Below are 21,713 nucleotides of genomic sequence, written 5' to 3'. Positions count from 1 at the left end.
GAGGGTGCTGCTGGTTAACACTCTCAAACATCATTGATGTCACTCAGTACAATTTTTTAATCCTTTCAAGGGAAATTTGGAAACATATATCACATTTTTAAATGCACAAACCTGGCACAGCATTTCACCACTAGAAATTTGCTCTACAGATATATTGTCAAATATAAGCGGATATATATATAATATATAAGCAAAAATATTCATCACAGCACAGTTTGTAATAGTAAAAAACTGATAACACTCCAAATGTCCATTAATAGATGACTGGCTTTATAAATCATGTTACATATATATAATAGAATAATACCCAGCTGATAAATCGATTAAATAATAATGTATGTGCTGCTAGCACCCTGATTAACAGCCAAATCACGGAAATGATAAACTGATAATGAGCTTGACATGGCAGGCCTTCATAAAGTGGAGGATGTTCATAGGGGAAAGGTGTCCGTGAAGTTTGGTATGGGAGGTTATAAAAAATGTACTCATTATTAGTTTACAACTTTTTGACCAGAACCCATACTTTGTTCATCTGAATGATACGATCTTGATTTAATGAAAGCCTTGTCAAAAATCATCTTTATCTCTATCAACTCTTTTGTTCTCCACACATATTTTCAAGTGCCTACTGATGTCTCACAGATCTTTCAAATCAAATATGTCCCACACTGCACTCATCATATTCCCTGTGTTAAACTCTCCAGATTATCATTAGGGAATCTGTTAATAAAGCAAAACTTAATTCAAACTTGTTGTAGTAAGGGAGAACATGACCTTGACAGAGTCTTAGCTTGGGAGCTAACTGGGATTGCACAAAATCTGAAGAAAATCTTTTATTTGGTAAATGGGCTGTTTGCTCAGGCGAACAGATTCTTATCATGAATAAATTTATCTGTAGGAATTTGCTAAAACAATTGGTGGAAATTCCTACAGGTCCCTAGTTCTTTATTGCTTTCTTTAATTTTTTTATGGTGAATATGGGAAAAGTTGTTAGAAAGTGACCCCTCAGCTGGAACAAATAAGAAATTTGATATTTGGATAACATGAACACTTTCTTCCAGCTATTAGAGTTCACATTACACATCTCACGTAAGCCTAGGATTATAGAATTGGCTTTGAACACTAGAACAGCTGAATTAGACACAGCCTGAATGAAGAGATTCAGATGAATTCTGCCAGGAATAGTGCAAACATAACTTACATACATTCATAAATGACCATACAATATCCTGTTCATTTTATAAATGTTTATGGCCTTATTGATCTTTTGTTGTTCTCAAAGGATATTTTTATCCTTTGAGAAAAATAAACATGCACACAGAACAATAATACATATAAAGATATTTTTGGACAAATTCTGATTTAACCTCAAGTATGGTTGGATTGTTGTGGATATTTTTATTCCCAATCATAATAATTGATATATATGTCACAGTTTTGTAAATTTCTATTAATTAAGTTACAGTTATAAATGTTCCCCAAAACACTATTAAATTCCAAGGTTTCAATTCTAAAGAAGCCATTTCTTGTAAATATAATTTTATTTCCCTATGAAAATAGGGAGTTTGATTATATCTATATAAAATGAATATGCAACTTTTGAGTATTAAAAGAAAAAAGAGACTTCTTTATTAACTCATTTATGAATTCATTTAGTCCTTCATATGTTTCTAACTGTTGTTCCCTTCTAAACCCTCTCAGTCGTGACTGTCAAAACCTTCATCCTTCAAATCTCAAGTTAACCTCCCTCTGATAAGGCATTTATTTCTTCATCATTCCATACCTAATTATATCTTCTTACTCTTCCATACATGTATTAAATCCAATGCAGAGTGCCACTGTAGAGTTATCATACATATTATAATTACTGTGTTTCATGTGCACAAACTTTGTAACTTGGGACTATGTCATTTCATCTTTACATTTCCATAGACTAGCACATCAGAAACTACTACAGAAATGAATAAAGTGAGTTTACAGTTAAATCAAGTTGCATGATGATACAATTTAACTTAGTACAAAATAAACTAAGAAGTCTTTATAAGATCAAATTAATTATCCTCACTTGTTTAGAAACTTGGACAAGGTACATCACAGGATAAGGTGCAAGAAAAATTTCAGGGGGAAAATATTTATCTATTATTTTCACAAACATCTAAAAAACAAGGCCATCTGGTATAAAGAAGAATTCCAGCCTAAAAATGGCAAAAAAATTTGGTTTGACAACTTTGACATAAAAGCTACTTATTCCCAATGACAATTTCTCATGTCTTGCCAGTTCAAAATCACATCTCTCTGAGAATGGCATTTAGTTTCATTGGAACCTGATATACAAAACAGACCATTTTGCCACATCAGGGATTACTGTGAATATATTTATTCAAGGTGACAAACTGTACTGCAGACCAATCCACAGTACAACTTGTCAAATAGATATGAATGATACAAGCTAATAACTAGGAAAGAGTACCAACTAATCTGTGACTCAGGCACAGCGCAAATAGCACCAGCTGACACTAGGAATTAATCAGCATCCAATGTCTTAATGAGGGTGTTGTCGTTATTTCCTGTGAAAAAATTATTTTCTCTTTCCATGATGACTTAGGGGAGTTAAAAAAGAAGATTTCCTGAAACAGGAGATCAGTATGTGTAGTCTATAATATTTAGCCTTTATGTTACCTGAAAACATCACCCTCATAGAGCCAGAAACTGAAAATGACTAAACCATTCTGTATTATTTTACAAACATCATTTGATATCTTTCTAATAATAACACTGTGATATAAATCATTGGTACTAATAGTTCTTCAATACAAAAATCAATGACCTTATTTTTGCCTTTTTCCTTTATACTCATGATGAATGAAGTCTAAAATAGAAAAGAAAGCAATTAATACTTGTTTTAAAAGGAAAAGACTTAATTCTATGACTTCCACATCCTTGACACAGATAACAATAGCAATCTAGGAGTAGTTAAGAAAATGTAGACAAGAATGCTCAAGGCTACAGAGAGGTGGATTCCAAGAGAATGACAATATTAACATTTCAGATGTATAAATTGTCCCACTCATCTGCAAAAGGAGCCACTACTCTCTGTTCTACATTAAGCAGCTAGAAATAATGGTTCTTAGAACAGAAAAAAATAAAGCAAAATATAGCTCTTTTTTAAGGGCATTTTTTATTCATTGACCTCTGGTCGGTCAAAAAGCTACATGTTCTGGTTCATATATACTTAAAATTTTATTCATAATTATGAAAGTTCTCATATTTTACAGTCATTTGTATGTCATAGAATACTTTCATATAAGTTATGTGAAGCTATCAAACTGGAAATGAATAAGGATTTCTTTTACTATTGGACTTAGGTATAATGTATTTTATTTAGTTAGGATGCAGAATAATTCTGTTGTCTGGGTTAATTCAATAACAAACTTTTAAAGAAAACATTTGTTATTTTCTTCACTTTAGCCCAGTAAAATTTCATCATTTAAAAATATAAATCCAACAGACTAGTGAATATAGCAAAAAAGAAGCAGACTCACAGATATAGAGAACAAACTAGTGATTACCAGAGGGGAGAGGGAAGGGGGGAGGGGCAATATAAGGGTAGGGGACTAAGAGGTACAAACTATTATGTATAAAATAAGCTATAAGTATATATTGTACAGCACAGGGAACATAGCCAATATTTTATAATAACTACAAATGGAGATAACCTTCAAAAATTGTGAATCACTATATTGTACACCTGTAACTTATATAATATTGTATATCAACTATACTTCAATTTAAAAAGAAATTTAAAAAATATATATAAATTCATTCATCTCAGTGTAAATGTGAAAATATACTCATTGAGTGTTTCCTACTCCCAGACGTTGTCAAATATGTGTTTTCTTTTACTTAATTCTTACACCAGCTCTTTAAGGTCATTACCACATGAAGAGACTGAGGCTTAAAAAAGTTATCACATGTCTAAGAAGGTGCAGCTACTAAGTGTAAAACCTAAGATTTGCACATTCATTTTTCTTAAAGGACCATCTTGACACAATAAACACCTTATACTCCCAGTTCACGTAAAAGTGTCAATTCACTGAGAATTTCTATTTCAAACTGAATTCTAGCAGCAAGAAAATTTATGTCATACAGAAGTTAGAAGAACATAAATAGGACCCCCCATGAGCAGCTTTCTACATAAGCAAATAGATTTATAGAATTAATTATTAATCTACTCACAATGCATTATAAAATGTCAGTTGCTAATATAAGCTATAATTACATAAATATAGATATCAAGATTCCTTGTGTGTTAATATTAATAAAGATGCTAAATATATTGTCTTAATTATAAAATTCTATTTCCTTAAATTGATCTTCTCCTTTATTAAAGAACAGATTAAATTCATGAAATTTAAGAACATAAGATCTGACCCAAGTAAAATAAATCCTTGAGATTAAAATACTGGGTTATTTCTATGATACTTGAAAGATAATAGGACAGGAACTAGTTGTTTCTACTTACTTTTAGTAAGTTTTTTAGAACAAATTCCTAAGGAACAACAGAAAAAGATGATAACCTTTAGCTTTACTTTGAACCTCCTACTAGACTGATAATATAATTAAATTGCAAATGCAAATATAAGAAGTTATTTTCTTTGCCGAGTCAGTAACATTCACATACAGCATAATAATATTCCCCTCTTTACTGAATATCCAAAAACAAAAATGAAAGCTCCCAAAATTTAAAACTTCATGAAATTTTAATTTTTCTCTAACATTGCAACAGCTATATGACCTATTGGAATCATATACATCTAATAACATATTTATAACAGCCATTGGGGGATATTAGTGAACTCATTATATGAAAATGCCAATGACGTTTAATTACAATGCTCAGTACTTGTGTTATTCCTAAGAAAGAATAACTGTAATTACCACACATTAATATATATGCAACTGCCTTGAAAAAGTGAAGTTATACAGTGGATAAAAATAATAATATTTAAATTTCTTTCCTGAACTCCCTTTCAATTATTAGGTAAAAAAGCCAAAATTGTGGGTCATTTCTGGATAGTTGTGTGCATTTAACTCTCATAGTTTATCTCTACTTTTGAAGTCTATACTTAAAGCTTATGCTTTAGTCCTTGTAGCCTTAAGATCAGTCCTCTGATGTTCTAGGGTACATACACTAGGGTGAACTTCAATATTCTTCATGGTTCTCTTTGGATATCCTAGGGGGAGTAAAAAGATGTTTGGCTTTGGAGTCATTGAAATCTAGCTTTAAATCTCAGCTCTTTTAATTACTAACTCTGTACTCTAGGGCAAGGTAATTAACCATCTGAAGTTTAACATAGTATGCAAAAGGCAGAGACTGATAACTATTGTGTACCCAGTTATATGTCCTTAAAAATATCTGACACAAGTAAGGGCTCAACTATTTGTTGTATGCATCTGCAAACAAAGAAAATCCTCACACCTACTTGGAGGGTTATAGTGAGGAATATCAGAAATCAAGTGTAAGAAATAAAGTAACATGAAAAGCAAATATCATAGATTAACACATATATGTAGACTTTAGAGAAAGGGTACAGATGAACCGGGTTTGCAAGGCAGAAACAGAGACACAGATGTAGAGAACAAGAGTACAGACACCAAGGGGGGAAGGGGGAGTGAGATGAATTGGAAGATTGGGATTGACATATATACACTAATATGTATAAAATAGATAACTAATGAGAACCTGCTGTATAGCACAGGGAACTCTACTTCACCTCGCTGTACAGTAGAAGCTAACACAACATTGTAAAACTATACCCCAATTAAAAAAAAAAAAAGGAAACATAATGCATGTCAATTGGAAGTTATCACTAAGTCTCAGTTTCCCTCCTGTGCTTCTTCCTTCTGTCACGAAAACTCTTCAGACACCTAGATTGCTTGCTCTTATTCACATCTCTAATGTTAATTCATCTACATGAGTTACTTATATTTTTGGCTTTTTGGCAATTTTTTTGATTCAAATGACTGGGTCTCTAGAGGAGTAATTCATAAGGTTGTCTAAAATTGTGTTCTTTTGAAAGAGGTAGAGAAATCTTTAACAGGTATACAACATTTATATTTGGATGCTTTTTTTCAGGCAAATCTAGATATGGTCAATAATATTAATTAAAAGTTTAGATATTTTTGGTTATGTAAAATGTTAACAATATATCTGTTTCATGTCTAACCATTAACCATTCTCCTTTTCTCATCAGTTGTTCCATTTAGAATACTTCTGGTTGCAGATATCAGAAACTACTTTCAAATCAGTTTTTTAAAATAATGGAAACTTAATATATAAAACAAATTTTAACATTTAATTACTACTTGGGTAAGTCAAAAATGTGATCAGGTGTGAGTTTTAGCCATGTTTCCTAGCTCAACGCTTTTTAAAAATTTTTTTAATTGAAATATTATTGACTTAAAATGTTATATTAGTTTCAGGTGTACAACATAGTGATTCAACATTTTTATAGATTATACTCCAATTAAAGTTATTATAAAATATTGGGTATATTCCCTGTGCTGAATATTACATCCTTGTAACTTATTTACTAGTATAGTAGTTTGTACCTCTTAATCCCCTTCCCCTGTCTTGCCCCTCCCTCCATCCCTTTACCAACAGGTAACCATTAGTTTGCTTTCTGTATCTACAAGTCTGTTTCTGTTTTGCTTTCATTAATTTGTTTTATTTTTTACGTTCCACATATAAGTGAATACATATAGCGTTTGATTTTCTGTCTGACTTATTTATAGCCTCCAAGTCCATCCATGTTGCTGTGAATGGCAAAATTTCATTCTTTTATGGCTGACTAATATTCCATTGTGGATGTGCATATGTATGCATATATATATGCATATATATATGTATAAAGCATCTCTTTTTAATCCATTCATCTGCTGATGGACACATAATTGCTTCCTTATCTTGGTTACTATAAATAATGCTGCTATGAACATTGGGGTGCATGCATTTTTTTTCCAATTAGTGCTTTTTTTTCCTTTGGATATATATCCAGGAGTAGAAATGTTGGATCATCAAGCCTGTGATATTCTCCTCCTGTTTCTGTGTCCCCCTCTGGGTTGTGGGTCCCAATCAGATTGCTTCTTCTTCTTTCCTACCAGGTGCTATGTGGATCTTTCTTTTAGTTTTTGTTGTAGAAGAGCTGTTATGCAAGTCCCCAGGTAGATTTCATCAAGAGTCACTCTATATATTTGGTTGTAGTTTTGATGTGTTTGTGAGTGGAGGTGAGTCCAGTGTCCTCCTACTTGGCCATCTTGATCTCTGTTCAACAGCTAGTTTTGGATCCTTTCTTGGAAAACTCCTATCTTACTTCTGATAGATATCTTTCTGGTGTTTCCTAAGGCTACATGCTCACATATTCAAATCTAGCAGTAAAGAGATATTAAAGTTTCATAAATGTAATTGGATTTGTAATCATGGGATGGAGCATTTCAATTGGATTATGGCACATTTTCGAACATGGACGGAAGGATTAATCTCAATAAAGCAGCGTGTCTGGAAAATGTGAACTGTTATTAAGAGAAAGGCAGCCAAAATGAATATCAATCTCAGTCTGATTCTTTAATCACCCAATTAAAAATAATACTTCTTATTAATGACTCTTAATATGTCAAAGGATATAAGTATGTATACTTAACTCCTCCTAAAAGGAAGGCAAAATTTAATGTTATTGCATTCAACTTCATACCCATGATCTCTGGATGATGGGGAGGCTCCTCTGTGAAATCTGGCTGTAACTTCCCAAAGGATGACAACTTATTATTAAATGATAAGTTAAACTAAGCCCAGGATATTCAATATATTTATATGGACAATGTATAAGGCAAGTGTAATAAAAACTTCCATTTGTAAACACATAATGGCCACTAGTTCATAACAGGTATCACTGTGAATTGGAAAGGAAGAACAAGCTACTCCTGAGCTGTCATTGAAGTCTAATTTTTTTGGTTTTACAATCTGAGGCTTTTAGTTGCGTTTTAGGAAAGAATCTGCCTGACCGTTGCACTTCATTCTTGGTGAGTCTCCTTTCCTGGAAAAGCTTTTTGAATAACTGCCTCCATCTGCATGCCATCATTCTGTTCTTGCTGTTCAAGAGACCTTTTCTTGTTTGTTTAAGTTTTAAGGTTTAGGGATTGTTTTAAGAATTAAGCAATCACATACCCTAACAGTCTGAATTGAGCTGTCTCTGACAATAGAACCTACAGAAAAACTGAATAGGTTTCTGTTCTGTTCATTTCTGATCAATTTCTGAGGTATTCAGTTGTAATTTTGAGCCAGAATGAGGAATTTGAATTTATCTTTTTAAGTATTAGATCTCTGTTCTTTGCCCATTCCTGGAGTTTACCATTTTAGTCTCTGCCTGGAGGAAATTTGAATTAAGTGCCAATAATTTGCATCTGTCCCTATATGGAATTCAGGCTGCATTGTCATAATGACCCTGTTTATCATAAATAGTGGTATTTAACAAGCAGAGAAGGGTTATTAGGTGGTTGTGAACGATCTATGGGGCTAGGCTTCTCCTGGAGTTCTAAATTATCCCTTTATAAATTCCCACCTCCCACAGTTTTCCGACTTTGAGAGGTTCTACATTATTTCACTCAGTTGCTTTGGTTTACAGTTGCAAGTAGAAAAAAATCTCATTGACAAAGCCATATTTTCTTTACTCTGTGACTCCAGTGGCCAGTTCTTTAGTGTGATTTTTTTTTTAAATCCTAAATTGCTAAAAGATTCAGTAAGTAGCCAGCAAACCCCAATGGTGTGAAATTGTCCTGCAAGACTGCTAATATTGTAGTCTGGGAATGCACATGATCTGTGTTACAAGATAGGTTAATTCATAGTTTATGAGTGGAAAAGATTTACTGATTCTTCTGCTCAGGAAGATCATCACTGCTTTCACCAAGGAGGATGAAAGCAGTGTGTCAGGATATCATTTCAATTTAAACAAGTTCGGTTCAAATACTCCCTCAGTGCAAACAGGAAGATAAATTAATTACTGTAAAACCATAAATAAACTCATATGATGGACTCTTAGCAAAATCTTCTGGACTAAGCCAAGATAAAAAGGTTCGTAAGAAGTTGACTGCCTCAAGTATGGGATTACAATTCACACAGGAAGAAAAGTAGAGAGAGGAGGATTATGTGGCAAATAGCATAGTAGACTGAGCAACCATGAGCTTATGCCAGAGAAGGAAAAGCCTGGCAAGCAGTATTTGACAGATGTTCTGAAAACCGATTGAACAAGTGTTAAGTTGACCTATGTTTTCCCTAGTAGTGAGGATCTTTGTAATTGAGATGAACAATTATCAAATATGGCTCTTCCTTGTGGACACACAGCTTGACTACATTTCCCAAACCCCTTTGATGTTAGGTGTAATCATGTCCTCCAGATCTAGCCAATGAAAGATAAAAGTTGCCTGACTCTCTCTCCCTTTTCTCCAAATAAACTTCCCATAAAAAGTTCTTCATGCTACTTCCTCTTTCTTCTGAATGGACAGAGAAAATTATGGTGAGGTAGAAAGTCACATGTTGAAGATGATAATACAGTCTTTATCCTGAGTCTCTGAATATGTGAAGCAGAACGCCTTATTTACCTGGATACTACCCAAGATTCTTATGTAAGCAAGAAATACATTTTTATTGCATAGAATAAGTTTGAATCTAATTGGCATTGTTACCTAGCCTACACTAATTAATACATAAATCAGTATTAATATTTGGTTGTCATATGGTAGGCAATTATTAAAATGATATCAGAGACTCGAAGGAATTCTCATGACATACATTGATTTAAAACACTTTGTAACACTATGATTTCAGTAACTCAGAAGGCAAAGATTCTACCATTTCTGTAGTTCAAGGGTAAATGATGGGATAGAACCTATTGATAAAAAATTTTAGTATGGGTTCACTTAATTGCTGCATGTAGCAGAGTTTTAACAAAAATAACTTAGCTAGATAAGAATTGGCTTTTTCAGAGCAGAGCTATAAAGGATTGAGTCAAGGAATTAACAGCTTTGCAGAAGCATAAAATTTAACTGCCCTTGGATCCCAAAACATAGACTAGAAAGTTTTCTATCCAGTCATATTGTTTTATATGACCTCAAAGTTGAATGACTCCTATTAAAATGAGAGAGACAATGAGGAAAAAGAGGCAAATATAAAAATAATTCTAAGAACTCTTTCCTAGAAATAAATTCAGTGAAAATTACTGGCATATGGTACTAAATGTAAGCAAAAAAGATCAGAAGCTTACTGAGTTGTTTTTGAGACAAACCATGAGCCTGATATTAAAAAATCTGTGATGGTAAAAACCTGGGTAGTAAATAGAGTAAAACTGGTACAAGTTATTTCCTAATGGACCACTTCGAACGTGACCATACAAATTATGGACAAGAAAGAACTACCCAGAATATGGAGCCAGTGGCCACAGAAAACCATGAACAAGCAAGTTTCATATAGAGAGAAAATCCAAGGTATAAAAAAAAAATCAGGGTCACACAATGTTTTCTCAGCAGAACTGCATCACCTCTATGGATGAATGACTATTATGTGTTTATTTTGATTACTTTTATAAATAAGAAATTTTATTATGTATCATCTTTTCTTGCTCTGCCATTATATATCAGCAGTGGGTAAATTGCAGGGAAAGATAATTTGCATTTTTATTTTATAAGTAGGCCTACTATAAAAACCACATCATGGCAATATGGAAAGAACATGTTAGTACCAGAAAACTCTGGGTTTTTTTTAGATGAATGCAGTAATTGGATGGAACTAGTGAAGAGACTGAGTGTATTTTATCTGAATGCATGAAAAGAAGGGTGCAAATGGATATCTGATGAATAGGAGTTTGCATTGTGGCAGACTGCTAACTTCATCTAAATCAGATTCCTCTTCATCCTTGGCACACAACTAAAATATACACATTTCAGATTCATTTGTAGTTAGGTGGAACTGAGTTCTAAATAATAGAGTATGTTTCAGTTAGCTTTTGGTATATAACCAAGCACTCCTAAATTTAGTGGCTTAAAACAACCATTTGTTTAGCTCATGATTCTATAAATTAATAATTTGGATGAGACTCAACTGTGAAGTTTTCTTGATTTTGCTGGGTTCACTCATTCATCTGTGGATCTCCTTCTGGAAGTTGTTTAGCTGTCATCTGGGGTAATGGGAAATTCTGAGCCATCTGTCTCTCAACATCCAACAGATTATCTGGGACTTCAGATAGCAGTGGAAGCAGGATCTTCCAAGAGAAGCAAGAGAAGGTAAACTCAAAGCTCACTCATTTTTTCAGGTTTCTCCCTGTGCCCCTTGTTCAAAAAAATAAAACAAAATATAATCCAATAGCCAAGTCCAAATTTAAGATTCATAGAAATATAATTGACTTCATAATGGAAGAAGCTGATAATTCTCATTGCAAAGGGGATATGCAGACAGCAATGGGATGAATATGTGGTCACAGAAAATGAATAGCAATAATACATGCCACTTTCAGACCTACTCATTAAAACTTCTTATGTCCTTCCCATGGTCATTCTCCCTTCAATTATCTGGATAGAGACAATTGCCTTGGGGTAGTAAATCTGGTCACGAATTCCTTGCCACTCTTTTCATCAGAATGAGAATCTCTGCTGGTCATGTGAGTTTCTTGGGTAAATAAAATACAATTGCTATGGTGTGTCCCATTTCAAGGCCTAGCCTCTAGGAGTCTTGATAACTTCAACATTTACCCTCTTGGAACCCTGAGCTTCTATGTAAAGAATTTCATCTGCCTTATTGGAGAGACAGTGTAGAGAAAGAGAAATTTCTGGCCAGTTTTCACCTGGTTCAGCAATCCCATCTGAGCTGTCAGACATTTGAATGTAGTCATCATGGATTTCTGTCTGGCCTTAAACTACTCTAGCTATTCCATCTGAGCTACTGGGCATATGAATGAAGACCAAATTGAGACTGCAGATGACAACAGTCACATGAATGAGCTCAGATGAGACCAGCAGAAGAATCTACCAGGTGAATCCAGAGGCTATTGGTAAATTGTGAGAGTGTTTTTGTCTCTTTTTTCATCCCCTAAGTTTTGAGATAGTGTTTTATGTAGCAATAGATAACCAGAGCAAATATGGTGACCTTGGAAGATAATTGAAGATGGAAGAACCTCTACCTATTTGTGTGCCTAAATAACTTGATGATAAACTCTAGCCACACCCCAATGCTTATAGACCTAGAGACCCCCTAAGAGAGTTATGAAAGCAAAACTAAAATGTTATCCTATTGAGCCACTTCATATGTAATTCTATTTTATTATCCTGCAACTTAGTCTACTCTAAATAAGTCCCTACTGTTGATGGTCAGTCTATATTCCCAGACTCTGCTCAGCCATTGTCCATCCCATTCCAATATGCAGTTCACTTTCTGGTGATTTAGGACATCTCAAAATCTTCTTCTTCTCCAATAATATAGGTTATGAGGGTTTGAACACTTTATGTGTTATTAGTATTATAAAGAAAAGTCTTACCTGTGACCAAAGTGGAACACATGGAATCATTGTGAAATTGCCTACTTAAATGGTACAGTGATAGAACACTTCACACCATCACATCAAAATGGAACAGAGAAAAACACAATTTGATTTGACACAAGAAAGACTGAAAACATTTACAGAGGCAAAGTCAAGTAGAAATTCTGAAGCCTTAATTTCCATGGGAATAAAGCACTTTAGTATCACTTGGGCAGTCTTCTTTACAAGAGCAATTATTCAAGCTGCACATGACTATGCAATATTCCAAGTAAACACCAGAAAATGGTCAAATCTACAAATGTTAGTTTATTCATGAAAAGACTAATATATCATTGTATAAAATATATACAAAAAAATTAAAGCCCCATGAGAAAGAGGCTAAAGATGATGTTACATCCCAGGCACAATCTTGTCTTTGGAGAAAAGCCCTATTTCTCATAGAACAATGGAGAAATAAGGCAGTAGCAAACAAAATGAAAGATCAAAGTACAAGGTAGGAAATCAATGTAAACTCTTAGTAGTGTAGAGTAAACTAGCATGGAAGTAGACAAGGACATACTCAAGAATTAATCACTGTCAAATCCCCAATGTAAATCTCCACAAGAGCTGGGGAGATTTGTGTCATTTCCCTGCTAAAACAGGGAAAGCCTAGAGAAAATTGGGAGAAGTCGGTCACCCTATGGATGAATGAACAAATAAATGGATAAAAGGAGTTCCTATAGGGCATAATGGAATGTACCTACATTCATAAGACTAGCTATACTATTATAAATTCAGCCCTACCCAATAGAATTTTCTTTAAGGAAGGAAATGTTATATAATCTAAAGTTTCAAATACAGTAAACACTAGGCACATGTGACTATTGAACACTTGAAGTGTGGCCAGTGCAACTTAGGAATTGATTTTTTAAATTTAATTAATTTAAATGTAAATTTAAATAGCCATGTGTAGGTGTTTGGGTTGGGCTCCTACTACTTCTGGGACAGTGTACGGTCACAGAACTATTTAAATAAGATACCATCTTGTCAAGATGCAACCTACTTTTATTTAAAGGAAAATGTCTTTCCATTAGCATCTGTTCATTCATTTACCGAAATTGTATTGAGCCTATTCTTCTTACCTGATAGGGTGCTTGCTAACAGTCTTGAGAGACCCAGAGCATTCTCTGAAGCCAAATGAAAAAGGAAATACCAGTATTATTTCGCTTCCTGTTCAGAGAACACAGTCATATTTTAAAACATATTTTTTGCCTATGTATATACCATGAGGACTTTTCACAATTTGGCCCCAGACGTTCATCCCAGAGTGGTTTCCAATTATTCTGCCAAATACTCCTTATATTATAGATGAATCAGACTACTGTACTGGCAAATCATCCCCTCAGCTGTACCCGAACTATGATCTCTTCTTCCTTCATTTTTTCTCCTCCTTCTCCTCTTTTCTCTTTTTTTTAAAAGTTCATTTATCCTAAATTCCTCCTACTTATTCAAATGACTCTTTTCTCTACCCTGTGAAATCCTTGAACCCTACCTTAATGTCTTTTTCTAATCACTTGTTCTAAAAAAAAGAGGAAAGAAATTGGAACAAATATGTACTGGGTAAGTACTCAGAACTTTATCTTTAGTTTTTTTAAGAATATCCATACTGTTTTATATAGTTATTAACTTTAATTATTAAAAAAAAATGTATAAGAACAATAGTTGTTTGTTTTTGTTTTGTTTTGTTTTTTCTATTCTCTAGATGAGGGAACTGAGCCTTAGAGAAAATTAGTAAATTGACCAAGGATACATAGCTATTAAGTATTTGTATTTCCATTCAAACATATTTTTCTGATAAGAACATCTTCATTTCGCTACCTAGCTAGCAACACCGGTACTGGCTCTTACAACCATTGCCCTTTGGGACCTTAGGGTACAATAGAGAAGAACATTCTGTCTAAGAAAAACTTATCATAGGTAATTGACCTCATATGTCTGCCAGCTTACTCATAGGTGAGGCTTTGCTCTGTCTCAAACCTGACTCAGAATAGGAAATATAATTTACGGAGATTTTATAAATGATCCTTTCCCTGTATGAAAATATTTTCTCAATTACCTCTCAATTCCAAAGGTCCCATCTTGCCCCAGTGTTTTTGTACAATTCATAATGAGCAACTGGAGTCACACACAAATGTTTGCCTTTTTTGGGGTCCCTAGAGTCACACTGCCATTCTATTATCTAATAAATCACAAGTCTATGCTACCAAATTCAGGAGGCCTATGAGACTTGTGCCTTCCAGAAAGCCAATGTTAAGTGTGATCTCTTCTAAATCTTCCTTTCTGGCATCTATATATCAGAAACCATAAATTATCAAGACCTAGGGCAGCAAGGGAAAACATAAATGTTTTCACCTTTTTGTTGTCTATAATCTAAGTCCAGGAGCCTAAACCAAACCCAAGCAAAAATCTAAAAGTCCTTCAGATCTGCACTCTCTAATGTCAGACAACTTCACTATGATACAAAGGAGTATATGAACTTACCTGTCTTGGTGTAAGTGTGACATTTGGACAGAGAGGAAAAGAAAAAATATCCAAGTTAATTTTTTCTGCCTTTAGCTCAGATCTCTTCAAATATGTGTGATTGTAAGACCTCTGTAACTCTTGCTGCTTCCCAAGAACTTAACGCAATGTCTGAGTAATCTGTGATGGTGGGGATTTCTTTTTCAGATTCTTTTCCACTAACGATTATTAAAAGATACTGAATATAGTTCCCTGTGCTATACAGTAGGCCCTTGTTATTTATCTACTTTATATATAATAGTTTGTATCTGTCAATCCCAAATTCCTAATTTATTCCTCTCCCCACCTCCCCTTTGGTAACTATAAGTTTGTTTTCTATGTCTGTGAGTCTATTTTGGTTTTGTAAATAAGTTCATTTGTAGCATTTTTTTTTAATTCCACATATAAGTGATATCATATGGTATTTATCTTTCTCTGACTTACTTCACTTAGCATGATAATATCCAAGTCCATCCATGAAGCTGCAAATGGCATTATTTGATTTCTTTTTATGGCTGAGTAATAGTGCATTGTATATATTATATATACCACATCTTCTTTATCCATTCATCTGTTGATGGACATTTAGGTTGCTTCCATGTCTTGGCTATTGTAAATAGTGCTGCTCTGAACCTTGGGGTGCATGTATCATTTTAAAATTAAAAAAAAAAATTCTATATTGGAGTATAGTTGATTAACAATGTTGTGTTAGTTTCAGGTGTACAGCAAAGTGATTCAGTTATACATATACAAGTATTTATTCTTTTTCAAAATCTTTTCCTATTTAGGTGATTACAGAATATTGAGTGGAGTGTCCTTCAAATTAGAGTGTTCATCTTATATACCTAGGAGTGGAATTGCTGGGTCATATGGTAACTTTAGTTTTTTAAGGACTCTCCATACTGTTTTCCATAGTAGCTGCACCAATTTACACTCCCACCAACAGTGTAGGAGGGTTCCATTTTCGGAATGGTATTATTTTTTTAAGATGAAGTGAGACTAAAACACAATATAGGCTCAGAAAATGAAGCATAGGTTTTTAAATTTAGCTTGATGTAGACATCTTTTCTTTTCTAAATTAGGTTAAGCTTAGTTACTCCATTATTTCTCTTTCTATACCTAAATCCTGAAATTCTCTTATTATGTATGGATAATATCCATTATATATATAATAAATGGTTGATGGTTTATAATTGTGTGGGGGAAAAAAAAACAACTGTACATGTTTTCCAGATACAGAATGTCTTCTAATACAATACATGGCTGAGACCTTTAGGGGAGGTGTTAATGTAACCTGACAAAGGACATAGACCTTGAATTATTTTTATCCCCTTTAACTTGATTTTATAAAAATTATGAAGTAAAGTAGATGTAGTTTACATTGGATATTAGCTTTCAACCATATACAAATAAGGTGTGCTTAAATAAACTCCTGGAGATAATTTAACATCATTATCAAGAACAGCTGTAATTTCATTAGTTTTGGGGATCTCTTAAAGTAGCCAACTAATTAGGTCAAAGTGTTGACAAAGAAGTTGATAAATGAATATTCCAAACTATTCTACACTAGAGGGATCACATATGATACTTTTATTTTCTCTCTGGGTGCTTTAAACATTAATAACCCTGGCCAGCAGAGGAAGATGATAGAATACTAACAGTCCCACCCATCAATAATGATGGAATTTTAGATATCATACATTAAACCATATAGATTAAAACTTAAACTGGTGAAAACAAACAAGAAAAGCTAAGAAATATGAGAAGAAAGTCAACCTAAACTCAGAATTTATATGCTTTCTCGTCTCAAGATATTTGAAAGCACTAATATTTAACATATACAGTTTTTCAGCCTTTTATAGTTTTTCTTCTGTGCCTAACAATACTAGTTTTTATAGCTCATCACTTGTGGTAAGTAAAATAATAGTTTCCCAAAATGTTCGCATCCTAAACCCAGAGCCTATAAATATTTTAGTTTACATGACAAGGGGGGATTAAGATTACAAATCAAATTAAGGTTGCTAATCAGATAATGCTGAGATGGGGAAAAGATCCTGGATTATCCCAAGGAACTTAATGTAATCACCAGAGTCCATAAATGTGGAAGAGGGAAGCAGAGGAGTCAGTGTCAGAATGATCTGATGTGAGAAATACCCAAACAGCCATTGCTGGCTATGAAGACAGAAGGGGTCCATAAGCCGAGGAATGCACAGATCTTCTAGAAGCCAGAAGAGGCAACAAAAGGGATTGATTCTCCCCTAAAACTTCCAAGAAGGAATACAGCTCTTCCAACAACTTGATTTTAGCCTAGTAAAATCCATTTTGGACTGGTGACCTCCAGAACTGTAAGAATGTATTTGTACTGTTTTAAACCACAAAGTTTGCAGTAATTTGTTACACCAGCAAAATAAAACTTATACATCACACTGATATTATCAGTATCCTTGAGGTCTTGCCCTTGTCATTCTCCTACAACTACCTTATCAATTTTGAATGATTCTTTTTTGATTTCTACTCTGGAGTTGATATGATCTACTTTTGACAATTAAGTAATTAGGCTTTTCAAGTACATATGTATCCAGTGTGGTCTACTTTAGGAAATTTTGATACATCATTTATCTATATTAATATTAAACTATTAATAAAATACCATATCTCCTTAGCATCTTCATTACACATCAAGGTGTAATAACTTGTATTTCCAAAGACAGATGTTGATATTTCACTGAGAGATCAAATTTAGGACTTTAACTGTATTAATTCTTGTTAACCATTATTAATCCTTCTTAATCTTTATTATCATGTAAAATATCAAACATAAAATGATAAAACACCCCTTTTATCATTAATTTATAAATATTCAAGAAAAAAGTTATTTATAAACATATTGGGAAGGAGTAGAAATAGAAATAGAAATAGAAAACTGTAGGTAGAAATAGAAAACTACATGCTTTAAAGATAGTTTTAAAACTGTTGAACATTTTAAAAGCACATCATAAGATATAATTACAAAAACTTTCCCAAATCCTAAGAGCTCAATTACCTATATAAATTTGATTTTTCAAATAAATTGTTTGAGGAGAAAGCATTGTATACTTGATCCTACTTATCAAAACAATAAACAAGCTTGCAATGAAAAATATTTTTATTTAAGCCCCCTTTGCAATATTAAAAGTGATAAACAGAAATTTTACAGCATGACAGTTTAGCTGTTCATTTCAAATGACAAATGGTTTCATATCAATAGCTTATCACAAAAATTAAAATGAAGTAATGGTATGGCTAAAAGTCACAATATTTGAGAAAACAATTCACGTGCATCTAGTTAATTTTTTTGACAAATCGAGAATCAAATTCAAAGAATTTATCTTTAAATTTCATGCTTTATACTTCTATGGCAGTGTAAAATACACCTGCAACTTTCTAAATAAAATAAGGTTAATAAAACTCATAATGCACTGAGGTGTCTCATTTTTATGTGAATTATTGATAATTTGCAAGCTGATATATTAAAAGGTGTACCTTAATCTTAATTTTTTTCTGAACACAGCAAAAGACCAAATTTAGCATTTGACATTTCTAAAATTCTGGACGTTAAAAAGAACATATATAAATATATTTTCTCTAAATATTTCTGAAATTCAAACACAGCTGAGTTGTCTCAAATCTGTAAAGTGGACTTCCCCTTCCCCTGCACCCCAGGTCTTTCTTTCTGGCAGGGGATTTGGGGCAATCAGGTCTCTTGGCTTATCTTGGGTGCAGAGGACAATTCTGAAGAGGCCCCTGGATGGGGCAGGGGCCTCCCGAGCCATGTTGGCTGTGGCCATTCCCTGCCTGGGTCCAAGCTATCTGATGCCTCAAGACCTGCACTGGAGGAGCTGGACTTACCTAGTGTGGGCTCCAGTTCTAGGGGCAGAGTCAAGGTGGTGGAGTAGGAGGAAGTGGAGGTCACATCTCCTCACAGGCTGGGGGTCCAGCCTGAGCCCCTGTGGCAGGAGGGCAGAGTCCAAGTCACTGAACTAACAGAAAACTTCAGGCCCTAGGGAATGTCAATCTGTATGAGCTCTCCTGGAGATCCTCATCTTGGCACAAAGACCCGGCTCCACCCAACTGCCTGAAAACTACAGTGCTGGATGCCTCAGGCCAAATGACCAGCAAGGTAAGAACATGGCTCTACCAATCAACAAAAAGGAGACAATAGAGAAATATGTTACAGAGGAAGGAGCAAGGGAAAAACCTACAAGAACAAATAAATGAAGAGGAAATAGGCAACCAACCTGAAAAAGAATTCATAGTAATGATAGTAAAGATTATCCAAAATCTTGAGGAAAAAAATGAAGGCACAGATGGAGAAAGTAAAAGAAATGTTTAACAGGGACCTAAAAGAACTAAACAACAAACAAACAATGATGAACAACACAATAACTGATATGAAAAATACACTAGAAGGAATCAATACCAGAATAACTGAGACAAAAGAACGAATAAGTGAGCTGGAAGATACAATTGTAGAAATAACTGCCAAGGAGCATAATAAAGAAAAAAAAAAATGAAAAGAAATGAGGACTGTCTCAGAGACCTCTGGGACAACATTAAATGCCCAACATTCAAATTATAGGAATCGAAGAAGAAGAGAAAGAGAAAGGGTCTGAGAAAATATTTGAAGAGATTATAGTGGAGAACTTCTCTAACATGGGAAAGAAAATAGCCACCCCAGTTCAGGAAGCACAGAGACTCCCATACAGGATAAACTCAAGAAGAAACATGCTAAGACACATATTAATCAGAGTAAAAAAATTAAATTCAAAGAAAAAATATTAAAACAGCAAAGGAAAAGCAACAAAAAATGTACAAGGGAATCCCCATAAGGTTATCAGCTGATTTTTCAGCAGAAACTCTGCAGGCCAGAAGAGTGGCAGGATATATTTAAAATGATGCAACAGAAAAACCTACAACCAAGATTACCCAACAGGTTTTTGTTCAGACTTGATGGAAAAATCAAAAACTTTATAGACAAGCAACAGCTAAGAGAATTCAGCATCACAAAACCAGCTTTACAACAAATATTACAGGAACTTCTCTAGGCGGGAAACACAAGAGAAGAAAAAGACCTTTAAAAACAAACCCAAAACAATTAAGAAAATGGTAATAGGAACATACATATCGAAAATTACTTTAACATCTTTATTGGAGTATAATTGCTTTACAATGGTGTGTTAGTTTCTGCTTTATAACAAAGTGAATCAGTTATACATAAGACACTGATGAAACAAATTAAAGATGATACAAATAGTTGGAGAGGTATATCATGTTCTTGAATTGGAAGAATCAACATTGTGAAAATGACTCTACTGCCCAAAGCAATCTACAGATAATTACTTTAAATGTAAATAGATTAAATACTCCAGCCAAAAAACACAGACTGGCTGAATGGATACAAAAACAAGACCTGTAATATGTTGTCTACAAGAGACCCACTTCAGACCTAGGGACACATACAGACTGAAAGTGAAGGGTTAGAAAAAGACATTCCATGCAAATGGAAATCAAAAGAAAGCTGGAGTAACAGTACGCATCAGACAAAATAGACTTTAAAATAAAGACTGTTGCAAGAGGCAAAGAAGGACACTACATAATGATCAAGGGATCAATACAAGAAGAAGATATAACAATTGTAAATATTTATGCACCCAACATAGAAGCACCTCAATACGTAAGGCAGATGCTAATAGCCATAAAAGGGGAAATCAACAGTAACAGAATAATAGTGGGGGACTTTAACACCCCACCTACAACAATGGATAGATCATCCAGACAGAAAACTAATAAGGAAACACAGCCTTAAATGACACTTTAGACCAGATAGTCTTAATTGATATTTATAGGACATTCCATTCAAAAGAAGCAGAATAAACTTTCTTCTCAAGTGCACATGGAACATTCTCCAGGATAGATAACACCTTGGGTCACAAATCAAACCTCAGTAAATTTAAGAAAATTGAAATCATCTCAAGCCTCTTTTCTGAGCACAATGCTATGAGATTAGAAATGAATTACAGGGAGAAAAACTCTAAAAAACACAAATTCATGGAGGCTAAACAATATGTTACTAAATAACCAGGAGATCACTGAGGAAATCAAAGAGGAAATCAAAAAATACCTAGAAACAAATGACAAATGAAAATGCGATGACCCAAAACATGTGGGATGCAGCAAAAGTAGTTCTAAGAGGGAAGTTTATACCAATACAATCTTACCTAAAGAAACAAGAAAAATATAAACAACCTAACATTACACTTTAGACAACTAGAGAAAGAAGAACAAACAAAACCCAAAGTTAGTAGAAGGAAAGAAATCATAAAAATCAGAGCAGATGCATAGCACATGGAGATCAGCTCAGTGCTTTGTGACCACCTAGAGGGGTGGGATGGGGAGAGTGGGAAGGAGACGCAAGAGGGAGGGGAAATGGGGATATAGGTATATGTATAACTGATTCACTTTGTTATAAAGCAGAAACTAACACACCATTGTAAAGCAATTATACTCCAATAAAGAGGTTAAAAAATTAATAATAAAAAAATATATACTGGGAGC

Source organism: Balaenoptera musculus, chromosome 5 (assembly GCF_009873245.2).
Source record: "Balaenoptera musculus isolate JJ_BM4_2016_0621 chromosome 5, mBalMus1.pri.v3, whole genome shotgun sequence".
NCBI classification, from domain to species: domain Eukaryota; kingdom Metazoa; phylum Chordata; class Mammalia; order Artiodactyla; family Balaenopteridae; genus Balaenoptera; species Balaenoptera musculus.
This window is presented reverse-complemented; position numbering follows the sequence as displayed.